Raw genomic sequence first — 13,266 nt, forward strand, 5'->3', positions numbered from 1 at the left:
TTCAATACATATTAAGTTTACATTACGTCCTTCAGTATAGGTTAGGTCTGGGTCGCATACTTCGATATCGGTTTGGTCCACATTACATACTTCAACATAGGTTAGGTCTGGGTCGCATACTTCGATATTGGTTAGGTCCACGTTACAAACTTCAATATATAGGTTAGGTCTGGGTCGCATACTTCGATATTGGTTAGGTCTAGGTTAGGTCTGGGTTAGGTCTGGTTTATACCCTTCAATATTATTCTAATTAAATCTCGACCGCGTACCAGTAACACGGTTAGTTTCGTGCGTACCTCCCGATTTATCCGAATAGGCTCATCCGGACTCAATGATCGATACCGAATTCTGTGATCGCGTGTTCAATTAATTGGCCCGTTGCGTCATCGGGCGAAATCGCGGGCTGTCGATCGAACAAATCGGAGTCTTGCAATCAGTGCGGACTTTCCTTTCGTGTGAAATCCTGGTCAGGGATACTCCTCGGGCAGCGTACCCGGGCCTCGAACAGGTGCTCGGTCAGGGATGTCGCGGCCAAAGAAGAATTTCAGCCGAACCGCCGTGATTGGTTCGTCGTGTGGGCAGCTGTTCGTAGCCTCCAATTAAGTAAGTGTTGTGTCGTAACAGGTGTCGTGTGATTATCAGGTACCGGGGTACGAGCCAATAAATATCGTTTGCAATATTCTAACCGATACGTCGCGCATCCAGCAGCTATCTCTAAAACGACGTACTCGGTCGATGATTCCGTCCAACTAGCGCTGGCAATTAAAATTTATCGGGAATCGACGAATAAATTACGCTCGTTAACGAGTATCTGGATATCGATGCACTCAATCCCAGCTCGCGTACGATCGTTGGCTATTTACAATGTTAGAGATCGGAATCGGTGTATCGATCGTGACAATGATAAATATCTATGTAAAATCGAGACGAGTGAATTATCGTTACTTTAAAAATTAATGGAACCTTCGTGTGAACAACGTACGACTTTTTACGAAAGATTAAAATTTTCTTTTTGTAAACTTTCATTGGGGAGGACACGATAATATTTCCCGAAAATTGAAAATAATAAAAGTGTGAATATTTCGTCCAATTTCTATCATAACCGTCGAAATTTAACTTGTAAAATTTAAATTTAACAATACGTTTTTTTGCAATAATTGATTTGCAATATTTAAATATATGTATTTTATATATTTTCTCAAATTCCACTTCGTACGTTTCGCTTTGTACATTAATTTTAATTACGTTAAGAGCGAAGAGCAAAGTATCGAAAAACGAAATATTGCAATTTTCAATTAAAAATATCGGACAAGACAAGCAGAGCCGGTAAATTTTATTCGTATCGATCGCAAAGTTATTTCGTAAGGCCCCTGTACGCCAAGCGCGTGTAATAACGCAGATTCGCTCGAGCGAGTTTCAGCGGGAGCACCTGCGGATTTCTAGAAAATTAATAAGCCGGGATGTGAGGGCACACGATCGGATAAGGGGCTCTCTGATTCGCTGAAGATTTAATTATCGAGCTGCCGGACGAAACGTTAGCCGCGCTAATAGGGGAGACGTAATCGTTTAACAAATCGATCCGCTGAGCGAAACGCGGGCCCCCGTGTATCGAAGAAAATTTAACGACGCTCGGACTCGACGAGATTCCAACGGCTTTCCTTGCATTTCATTAACGAAGTGAATCGGTTTATGAACGAATTAACATCGTGCGCGAAAAGAAAGGTGACCCGCGGGTTCTCTCGGCTGCCACCACGCCGCCGAACACGCCCCCGTAAAAGTCAGCCGGTGTAAAATTGAAGAATCAAAGATTACCTTGAGAGAGGAATTAACAGCCCGAAAAGGAATACTGGCGTACGAGTCGCGCCGCGAGAGGAGACACGCATGCGTGCACGAACCCTTCGCGGGGAGACCCGAGTGGCTCGGGCAGTGCACGACACCTCCCGATCAACCCACCAACCTAACGACCTTTGCACGTCGGCTTCGCGGTCGAGCGGAATCGCAGCACGTGCTTGTGCAGAGTGCAACGTTTCCTCGTGGCGTGTTTAGGTATCAAGAACGACGAGAGAAATAAAATAAATTGTTTTGGTAAAATAATAGGTATATCAGTAATAGGTATTTCGTTTCCTCGTGGCGTGTTTAGGAATCAAGAACGACGAGAGAAAAGAATTGTTTTGGAAAAATAATAGGTATTTCGTTAACCTCATTTCACGACGATAAAATATTTTTCTGCGGAAGAAAAAATTATGAAATATTTCTCTGTGGAAGAAAGAATTACGATAAAACGAGAAAAATGTTATTGCAAATATAAACTTAAATCCTAAAAACAATTGGATGAGTGGTTTTCGAGGAAAGTGATCCCACCGTTGAAAAAAGTCTATTTTTGCAAAATCGATTTTGTCATCCGAAATGACCAGTCTGAACTATTACTCCTTAACCTATTTACATCTTCGCTCTAAATGCGAAGATGATAAACTGGTAACTAAAAGTCGCTAAATTTTGTATTTATTCTCTTGATCGTCCTTTCAATACATAAACGAGTAAAGATAATTGCATACGGAATATTCCGCTGTTGGTGATAAACAACGATTATCGTGCGCGGATTATTCCGCGTAACAATGCAAATAGGTTAAGTGTATTCCATTCTTTAAAAGCATCTTCGTAGTGCACCGAATATTTCGTATCCGTTGGAAATGAAACTATAGGCGTGACGACTCTACCCTAAAAGTATCTTCAACCGCGAATCACCGTTACTTCGAAAGTATGAAAGAAGAAGCTCCGCGAGAAATTTGAATAGGAGAAAGAAATAAAAATCCTTGCGCACGTGCAACGATCACCGGAACACACGTACGGAAATGCGCTGCTTCCCAGATACCTGGATCGTATTCAATCGCATAGGCCGGTGTATAACACCTACCTATCTACCCGGCTACCTAACCTAACCTCGGCCCTATCTAAGACGAGCTCGTCGCGCAGCACGGTGGGTAGCACGTGCTCAAATCCGAGCAGCTGCATGTTTGCTGCCCGGCAGGAAGGATATTCGCTTTCGACCCCCCTCCGCCGCCACTTCCTTCCCATCCCCCGTATCCCCTTAGCGCGAGGGCTCTCCCCCCACTCTTTCTCTTCCTCCTCGTCCCTTTTCGGTTTTCGCGGCACCTCTCCCTACGGCGCGCACTCGGGAAAACAAGCAATACTCGCAGGTTCGTTACACTGATTTCTTTCCGCATTCGTGAATAAAAGGATCAGAAGGTGGAACGCGAGGGTGTCTTGCCAGCGGAAATCGGTGGCGTCCTCTTTCTTCTGTTACGATAGGGTCACGTGACCGAGCGTCTCGAATTATGCGGGACACTCCCGGATTCGATGTATCCGTTCTACGCTAGTAATTGTCTTAGGTCGTTAGAATACACCATTGTTTGCAACATTTAACCCGAGCTCGTTATCACCGAAGGAAACGTTTATTTGTAATTGAAACATTAACCCACTTGTGTCTCGCGTTCCACGTACATCGATCGCTTTTTTAAAAAATATTCTTTTTGTTAATGGAAAATTGTTTTAATAAAAAACAATTCTGTATATATAACATGTACAACGAGTCTTCGTGGATACAGTAATCGGTATTATTTATTTCCCGAAGGGATCAGAAGGTGGCACGCATAACTGCGATAATTTCTTTCTACATTATCGTCGAACATTAAATCTACAAAAAATTGGTAAAACATTATAATGTTTTTATTTAAAGAGGTAATATATTTTTTATGCAAGTTACCAGAGATCCTTGCAATATGTGCTGCCAGCTTCGCAACAAACGCGGGTAACTATTAAGTGCATGTATTGCTGCCAACTTCGTAATCAATAATATATCACTATATCATATCGAAAGACTCAAATCGGTAATGATTACGTATATTTGCATCGAATTTTGTTTAATATTTAAGACAGTGTAGTAAAAAACACACCAAATGTGATCGGTTCTCTGCGTTATTGTAAATTTTACAAAAATTTCTTTGTTTACATCGCGAAAGCGAAATATGATGTACACAAAACAGGTGCGGGTATTTAGTATGGTGCGATACATCTTGCGTGACAGAATGTATCATAAGGAAGTATCCGTTGCGACAATTAATTTCCACTGTTACAATGATGGATGCATTACTGTACACGGTGTTTACAACCATGAAAAGAAAGAAGATAAATTTGCAAAAATTACGACAAATTGGCGACTGTGTGCACAATAACCTAACCTGAAAGGTTTTTAATTACGTATTGCGTTGAATACCTTAAAGATAATCGTTTCAACTTAATTTCCGTTAATTGCATTACGGTGAAATTTTATTGTAATTGTAATGCAACGAGTGAATAATGTCTCGAAGATTGTCGTATATCTAGGACTTGGATTCCACAGCAAAGGTTGAGACACGCAGACTGGAATTTCTCTAGCTTCGACCGAACGTTCTGAGAATTTCTAATCGTGGGAATCGACTGTTTCAAACTACGTTTGAAGATGACGTATAAAAAGGGTGAGTCAAGATTGTGTTACCTTACCAGCAGTTTCCTCGCGTCGAAAGATTATTATTGCTTTTTCAAACCTGATACGATAATGATCCGACTATTGAGATCTTTTACGTACCATAACCCATAAAATAGAAACACGATTTTCTTCGCGTCTTAGCTCGTAATAAGCGTCTTGCTACCAGCATCTAAGGCTCGATAAATGTTTAAAGTGTGTAGTCGGATCACTTTCCGTTCATAAATTGCCCTTAACCTTGCGTTAATGTTTATGAATTTCTAAATAGCCTCTCGTTAAAAACGTTTAGTCATAATTTGCGAGATACTAATCGTTTTCTTCTCATAAATTGCACTTTTTCAAATATTTTTTTATTTCAATGACATAAAGGTGGAGAGGGAAGTGCACGCTTCATTGCAATTTCCATTCGCTCGAAATAGTTTCCACCGTCCGTATTCCTTCCTTACCACGATCGAATGGCTAAGTTCGAGAAATGGCATAACGGTGCTCGATAATATCGTCACTCACTCCAATTATACATGTCACAATTATTCGATCGATTCTAACGTCTAATATTCACTTCCATGGCAAAACCGATCATAATTGCAATGACAATTGTCTTGCTCGACAAAGAATTAAAAAGTATGATCATTACAACGTAATGAAAAGCGAACTTGCAGAAGCTAACCTATTAAATTAAATTGTCGTTGTCAAAATTATGAGCGATAGAACCAAACAAAACCACGTGACTGCAGCAGGACCGTATTAGGAAGAAGTAATTCCCTAAATATGTACAAATACAATAGAATTTACACATTATTTTATGCAATAGAATTTATACAAGTTGCCATTTATGTGTATTATTAACGATGATCCATTTTATACCTATATCGATGCTATGTTGCCAAGAAAAGGTATATAAAAATAGGAAAATACGAAATAACAACAAAAGTATTCTTAATAAAACGGAACTAATAATTAATAGACTATTATATACTAGAATTATATACTAGTTATATCTCCAATGTTTTTTATAAAAAGAATTATACAGGAGTGTGACAAAATATTGTTAGTCCCTAACAATTAAATAAATTTTTTTATAAAAAATCTCTGTCATTGGTTTTTCAATCGTTCGTCGCGTCTTCTTTTTTTGGGTTTCGATTCACGCGTTTCGTACCAGGTTGCTACATCGCGTCGACGTAGCAAACCAATGAAATTTCGGTTGCGCAATAGGCTGTTCACAATTTACCTTTGTCTTGGGTCAACGAAGTATTAAAGATGAGAAACGGGAAAAATTTTACTCGTCGAGGGAAAAAAAATTGCCTTGGTTGCGATACCACCAGTGAACACGAAGTGCCAGCACTGCATTGGTCGGCGAGTGTACCTGCTCGGCTCTCGAAAAACCGCGAGGAAAAGCAAAGGAGGGCAAAGCGACGGAGGTGCAGCAGCTGGCTTCACCGCAACATCTGGCGGCATCCGATACTTATTCGGCAGTGCCACGCGCCACTTCCACTTCTCCGCCTCTCTTTTCTGTCTTTCTTCTCTTGCTTCCTCTACCTATTTTCGCGCTTTTCCGGCCGCGGCCCGCCTGTCGCTCGAAATCGAATCGCCGATACGTCGAACTTTCTCGGCTTCCTTCTTGTTCGCTTCCGGTTCGACTGAGCAATTCAAACAGCGCTCCTTCGGTTTATTGTTCCCGAACGCCGGCGGCATTTACTCGAAGGCATCGATTGTGCTTCGACTTCGTTCGACGCGGAGACGAGAGAATTGTAGATCGCTGCGTTATCGATAATTCAATAAATTAGTGTTCCTTATTGACACCCGATTCAACCAACACAGTAATGGCAATATTAAAGACAGCTGCATTACCGATAATTCAACGTTATTACAAGTTACGGTCTACGGTCGCTAGCGATCAATCGTTGATCACCTTGCAGCGACTATTAGCAATTATGATCTACATATAATGCGGTTTCACAAGACGACGAAGTCGGACGTAAACAGAGCTTGTTACGTGATCGAAATAACTTTGGCCGGCCACGTTGACGTGACATTTTGGTCGGGGATATATCGTAGGTCCAACGCACAATTCGATCAAATTCGAGAAACGATTGAAAAGGCCATGACAGAAATTTTAACTAGTAAACACGTTAAAAGAAATTAGCAATATTCTGTCGTATTCAAGAATAATTCGTTTGTAGTAAACGTTGCTAGAATTTGTACAATCTTTACCCAAAAAGACCTTCGGGGCTTACACATCATATCTCCTCGCTTTATCCCCTTCTCTATCGTTGCTTGCAATCGCCTATGTCGAGAATGTATATCAAATTACACTTCGATTACGAAACAATCACTAATACGATTAACTATTAGTTTTCTTTTTCAAAAATATTTTTCATTGTTATTTCGTACGTTTTCGTAATTCTAAATATATTTTTCTTTTTATTATTGCATTCAATAGCTTTGTATATGTTTTTGTTGATAACGTAGTGTATAGAAAATTGTAACACGGTTCGTTGTTAATTACATTACATAGTATTGTTTGTACACAATCAGGGAACAGTTTCTTGCCAAGACAGCCCTGCTATATAGTCACGTGGGGTTGCGTGGATCGGTTTCATCGTCTTATAGAACGTAACATAGATGCATTAGGTATACCTAATTTGTGGCAACGTCGTCGAGAAAAGAAACGGCGCGTATTCGCCAGTGGTGACTCGTGACGCGAGTAGAGTCGATGCTAATAACAGTGATACCGACAAGAGAACCGAATGGACACCCTTCGAAGAGGTAACAATTAACGAGTTTACCGCTGGAGACTCCGTGTGACGGATTCGACCGTGAATCGTTAATTCCCGTAACGAAGTATAAGGTTAACTGGGCGCTCTCGAACGAAACGACCGGTGCGCTCACACACGCCCAGGAAGCAGGAAGGAGAAGAAGAAGGATGCGACGATAAAATCATTCGAGTCGTTGCCCGAAAACGGGCAGTCGAAAGCACCGGGAGAGTTTGTGAGGTGAATTGTGCACATGCAGGCGAGCCGGGGAAAGTCATTATACCAGATCGTTAAGTCGATTCTTATCTTCTTGATTCGCGGAATTGATCTTACGAATTCGTATCTTCCGCTCGTTTCCTCGGCCATAATAAATTTGATCTCTTTATCTTCGTGTCATGTTCAATCGTAGTGATACTTCTCTGGATACTTTCCTGCGGATGTGTTTGCTCCTCCGAACGAGCTCTGCTTTACGCGACGAACAAATCATGGGTAAGTTTGACGCCGCCATCTTGCATTTTCTTTTCTTCGCCAATTTCGTAATATTCGAGGTTAGATACTTGTACAATTACGAGTGTTTATTTAAATATAATTAAAGCGCTTGGAATAATAGTCGTATAAAATAGGTGATAAAGTTACTTTTCTTTTAAAGTACTGTACGACAATAATTTAACAAACCTGCATGCAAGTGATCTTTGAACAATTCAAGGTCGTAGATTCTCATTACCTTATATTTAATTTACAATTTACAGGATATCTTTGAAATATTTGTAGTTTCTTTTTCATAATATTAGGTTAAACATTTACGCGGAAAAGAGAAAATAATCTTAAAATAAAAAGAAAACATTTTAATATGTATTTTCGAGGCGATACGTTTCGAGATACCCTTTGTCTTACAATGTAATAGTAAACGATCGGTTTTCCCCATATCATTTTAATTACAGTTATAAAATTATAAGTGGTTTCCAAATTTGCGGATGGTAATGCGCTCGCCACTTTCACGTAATGAGACGAATCAATTTTATATTAAAATTACAGTGGCAATATGGTTACAATATCGATGAAACAAATTCTTGGAAATTTGAAATCGATCCAGCGTTTTTTACAGTGGCTTTCGAGCGGAATATTATTTAGTTAAATTCCCAATGTGTTTCAATATTTGCGTAATATCCCAAATTGTCCTGAACAATATGGATCAATAATTACAAACGAACGGAACATATGTCAATTTTGGCATGTCATAAAATTGTAATGACACGCAAAGTATTTTACAGAAAATTCATGTTTTATCGTAATTTGACTTCGTACATTTTAAACCGATCGTTTTCGCGACTGTATTGTTTTATGTAGGTATTGATAGATTTTTATGAATATTGCTTATAGATAACGTGCAACGTAATGCAATGACGATGCAAATAATTAGTAGACATAAAAAACGGCCGTGTCTAATAGATATTGCAAGAAATGAACAAACATGTTTCCAGTTACATACATGTTGAGGGTTTAGTTATAGGAATAATAAATGTGATCCCAATAGTTTTTTCTTTATTTTTCTCCATTGTCGAAATTTATGTTTTCTTGATTTGTCATCACTGGTGCACTTCTCTGTTTGGACTATGCAAAATAATTTAATATTGGAATACTATGACTAGTTAAATACTATATGTAAACTTCGTATACTTGAGAATTCACATATTATTCAAATATTTGGGTACTTAAATCTTCGATTAACGGTATTCAAGTACTCAAATTTTGGAATAAGAATAATCAATTATTCAAATATTGCAATTCCCATATTTAAATATTAAAATCTTCGGTTAACGATATTCGAGTATTCAAATATTCGAAGTGAATTCGACTTATTGGATCACCTACAAAATATTCGTGTATTAAACTATTTAAACATTCGAAAGCCCTAGTACAGACTCTGCATAACGACGATTAAAAATTTTTGTTAATCTTTAATTATTTCTCTCGTTAATTAAGTGTCATTTCGTTCTACTACCTCCACGCCTCCCTGGAGTCCAGCCGTCGAATTTTTTCGCGTTATTAATCATCGTCCAGAATGACGACGACGATTCAGATCGAACAAGAGACGTCTGACCGATCCGTGTTCATATAAAACACGATACAGGGTGCGCTCATTCCCATGACAGGAAGACTGAAATTAGGTTTCCTGCCGAGTGCACGGACCGAAAGATAATTCCTTTTAGAGCTACAAAGTCGTACGGACGAGAAATTATTCTTCCTTATCATATTATCCGTACCTCTCTGTCCAAGTTTCGCCGCTATCAAAGGCCAGAGAAAGTTTCCCTGTGGAACGAGGCAACCCATTTCCATCCATTTCTTCTTAATCCATTCGATCCAGGATCGAGAACTTGGTCGAGCGCCGAAATTTTCTACGATGAAAGAAAGTTCATCCATTTGGGTCCAAGTGAAGAACTCTCCGCCAGTTCGGCCATTGTTCCGTTCTAAGACGCTAAGCAGACTCCGGGTCCCTTTCTTCGTTCGCTGAAACGAAAAACGAGGATAATGAAGGAACTTGTCTCATTTTCGCAGCGCCTCGATCCTTGAAAATTATTCCCGGACGAAGAGAAAAACTCGATCTACTTTTATTTTTGCTACTCGTAGCCGGAGAGACTTGAATTTTAAACAGACTTTGGTATAAAATAGCATCCTTTTCTTAAACGACTCGCGAAGATTCTGGTTAAATAAAATATTTTATTTCTTTTACTAATGATTTTTGAGGACCGGTACAAATTTCTTAGAAATAAATATAAATCTATAATACATTATTCTAGAATTACAAGAGACAATCGTTATTGTTCATGGATCGATTCCACTAAAAATCGAATCAGATCGCGAGACGATAATGCGAAACTCAAGTACAAAGTATCTTTGAAATCCTTAAATTCATTGAACCGTTTAAACGTAATGGTATGGTACGTCTCACGTGTTGACCGCAAAATTTTATTTTTGAAATTTCAAAAATATAATCAAGGTGTCTGAAAACGTGTGTTTCGGGAAAGAAAAATTGTTGAAAAATTTGTTTACTCCTCCCCTTGTAGATACGAGGGTAAAAAAATGTATTCACGATCGGAGAGGTTAGGTGTTACGAGAGCGTCGAAAACTGGATGAACTTTAATAGCGACTACCAAGGAAGTTCAACTTCTCGTTTATATCGTCCGGATGTACGGTTGAAGCCCACCTTCGTGGCATTCCCCTTCGTTCTATATTCATGCCCGTAGTAAAGTAACGAGTTCACGTTAACGAGCCACCATCAAGATGGAAAATCAAGAGGACGTCAATCGGTCCAAATAGTTTTTCGTTTTCTCACCGCGTGTTCCGATCCGACGGGCAGCGAGGCTCGTAAACGTAGCGTAATCACGGCTGTGGATGGGCGATCGATCTTACACGACGAACAAAAACTCGATAGAACTGTAGCCTTCGGCGGTGTTCGGCGGCATTCGGCACCTTCCTTCTATCGTTTTTTTCTGCCTTTCAGCGACACGGAGTTGTCTTTCGGAGAACTTCATTCCAAGATGTCTAGAAGGAAAGTAGAAGAAATATAACCTTCGCAGATCTTCTTTCAGTGACGCGTCTAATACCGAGAACCGCTCGGGCAATATATATATGTATATATGTACAAGCGAGACATTCGGTAAAAGTATTATTTTACCGAGTACAGTTATTCCGTTCCTTCGAATCGAAGAATACTTGTGTAACTCTGTTGCTTGGAAAAATATTCATATTACTGTAGAATGGTAGAGCCTCCCGTGTACGATTACTCTGACATATGATTACTTATATATAAATGGGATTGTTAAATGTTTAAACAAATTAACAGTTCTTTTCGGTTCTGTTTGAAGGGGTACCTAATAAGTGGAAAATATTTTTACAAAAATTAATATACGATAGAATCTTCCAATCTGATATTCTGTCGTGCGATTATTTATATAATATAACTGTCACGAAGATATGAAATGTAGGATTCTGAGAACTAAATCCAGAAAAAATTTGGCAAAATTTCAACTGAATCTATTATTCGGTCTTGTGTTTTCCTTGTAAATATTCAACACATCGGTCTACTTTATTATTCTGAAAACTACTTGTACTGTTTATATTACTCTGATAACCAGTTGTGTTATACACACTGTTCCATTGTTTTAAAAATTGCTGCAGATTCCAGCAGCCAATTTAGGTTATGTAACCCAGTAATCGTAAAGTCAAAATCGTAACATTGTTTTCTTTTCACTCGACTCGTCTCTCGTCCACTGGAACATATATTCGATCACTTCTCCATGAATTCTCTCGCGTAACAATGACGTTTATTAATTACAAAGCTAAAATATAATGATAAATATCATTCTCGCTAAAGGTTATCGTTCTAAATTCAGTGGTAATTTTACACTTCGATAACGGTTTAACAAACCAAAACGGAGAGGCGAACACCGAACACCGTGGCTCGTCTTCAATTCCATGGAATTGTTCTCGAACCGCGATCGAATTCACGGAAATCGAGGCGAGCGATTCCGTGTGCATCCGTTCGTGTAAGAATTCAGTGTAACTTCAGGCGCGCTGGAGTTTAATAACTCGCGTCTGCACTCGATTAATCATCGATTTGATTCGCGTTAATCGTCAGAGATAGTAATGGGCAGGTGTGTGGAGATAAAAATTTCATTAGTACGGGGACGAGAGGCAAGTGGTCCATCGGCACGGGAGCTGGGGAAAATAATTATTCGATACAGAAATCGTGAGTAAATATTTCACGACCGAGAAGGAATATTCCCAGTGAAATATTTCCTCGAAATTGTTTCGATCGAAGTAAATAGCATTTCGAGTAGTTATTTTGGTAGAGAACTTTTAAAAATACTATTTGAAATATTATTTCATTTTGAAATTTACAGAAATATTATTTTATAGGAAAGAAACCTATTTGAAATATTATAACATTTTGAAATTCACAAAAATATTATTTTATACGAAAGAAACTTATTTAAAATACTATTTTATTACTGGATTCGCGGAAGTACTATTTTATACGAAAGAAACCTATTTGAGGTACTATTCCATTTTGAAATTCACAGAAGTATTATTTTATAGGAAAGAAACCAATTTGAAATACCACTTCGTTTTCGAATTCACGGAAATATTATTTTATACGAAAGAAACCTACTTGAAATAATTCTGAAATAGAGTAGTGGAATAATAAGAACAGCGATACGAAGAGAGAATAAGAAAAAAATGACCGCGGCAATGGAAGAGAAGGACAGCGCTCGAGGAAAAGCGAGAGCGGATTAGGAAAAAACGAATGCGGCGGTCGAAGAACGGGACGACAACCTACGAATCGAATAAACGAAATAAAACAAGCGCTGGGTTTGCGCCGCGAACGCCGAACGAATCTATCCGAGGGTGGTTACGTTTAAAAAAAAATAGTATCCAAGAAATAGGAAATAAGAACCATTTGTTTCCAATGTTTATACACTCGCTTGTTCAAATATTTCATTTATATCGTATCTACGTGAAGATACGAATTGCCAAGTACCCGGAAAATAATCAGTGAAAGGAAGAAAATTTTTCAATTAATATTATCTCCTTGAAATATTTCAACCGTCCCATCACCCGTGCGCCTGGAAAATAATTATCAAAGGAAATAATATCGCGAAATGGTATTTCCTCGTGAAAGTATTTCGATAGTTGCCGTTTCTTTCGATCTGTCTCAGATTCTCACCGGTTCTGTTCCGCACGCGATTGGTTGGTGGCATTGAAATTCTCATCCTGTTCGCGGGCGCGAACGACGGATAGAAATCGAAATAAATATTTCGTAGCTCGTTGGCTAGGTCTGAGGACGCGGAGTCGACGTCGGTGGCGGCGAGGCACCGAGCGTGCTTCCTGCCCCGCTTGACCGGAAGTCGCGAGTCAGAGGCTCGGCTCTACGTAGGCGTTACGCTTCCTTACGCGTATCTACACCGTCTCGCTACCCAGTTTCTCCTG

At 39.2% G+C, this 13,266-nt stretch overlaps 2 long non-coding RNA genes across 2 annotated transcripts; one reads left to right on the plus strand and one right to left on the minus strand.

Annotated features, from left to right (window-relative positions):
• Positions 1–7,272: 7,272 nt before the first annotated feature.
• Positions 7,273–8,778, plus strand: LOC143147372 (uncharacterized). Its single transcript, XR_012992246.1, has 2 exons — positions 7,273–7,764; positions 8,656–8,778. It is a non-coding gene; the product is annotated as an uncharacterized LOC143147372 (long non-coding RNA).
• Positions 8,779–9,288: 510 nt separating this feature from the next.
• LOC143146732 (uncharacterized) lies at positions 9,289–9,671 on the minus strand. Its single transcript, XR_012992060.1, has 2 exons — positions 9,540–9,671; positions 9,289–9,448 (listed from the first exon to the last, which is right to left on the minus strand). It is a non-coding gene; the product is annotated as an uncharacterized LOC143146732 (long non-coding RNA).
• Positions 9,672–13,266: the final 3,595 nt, after the last annotated feature.

The sequence above is a fragment of the Ptiloglossa arizonensis genome, chromosome 5 (assembly GCF_051014685.1).
Source record: "Ptiloglossa arizonensis isolate GNS036 chromosome 5, iyPtiAriz1_principal, whole genome shotgun sequence".
NCBI lineage: Eukaryota > Metazoa > Arthropoda > Insecta > Hymenoptera > Colletidae > Ptiloglossa > Ptiloglossa arizonensis.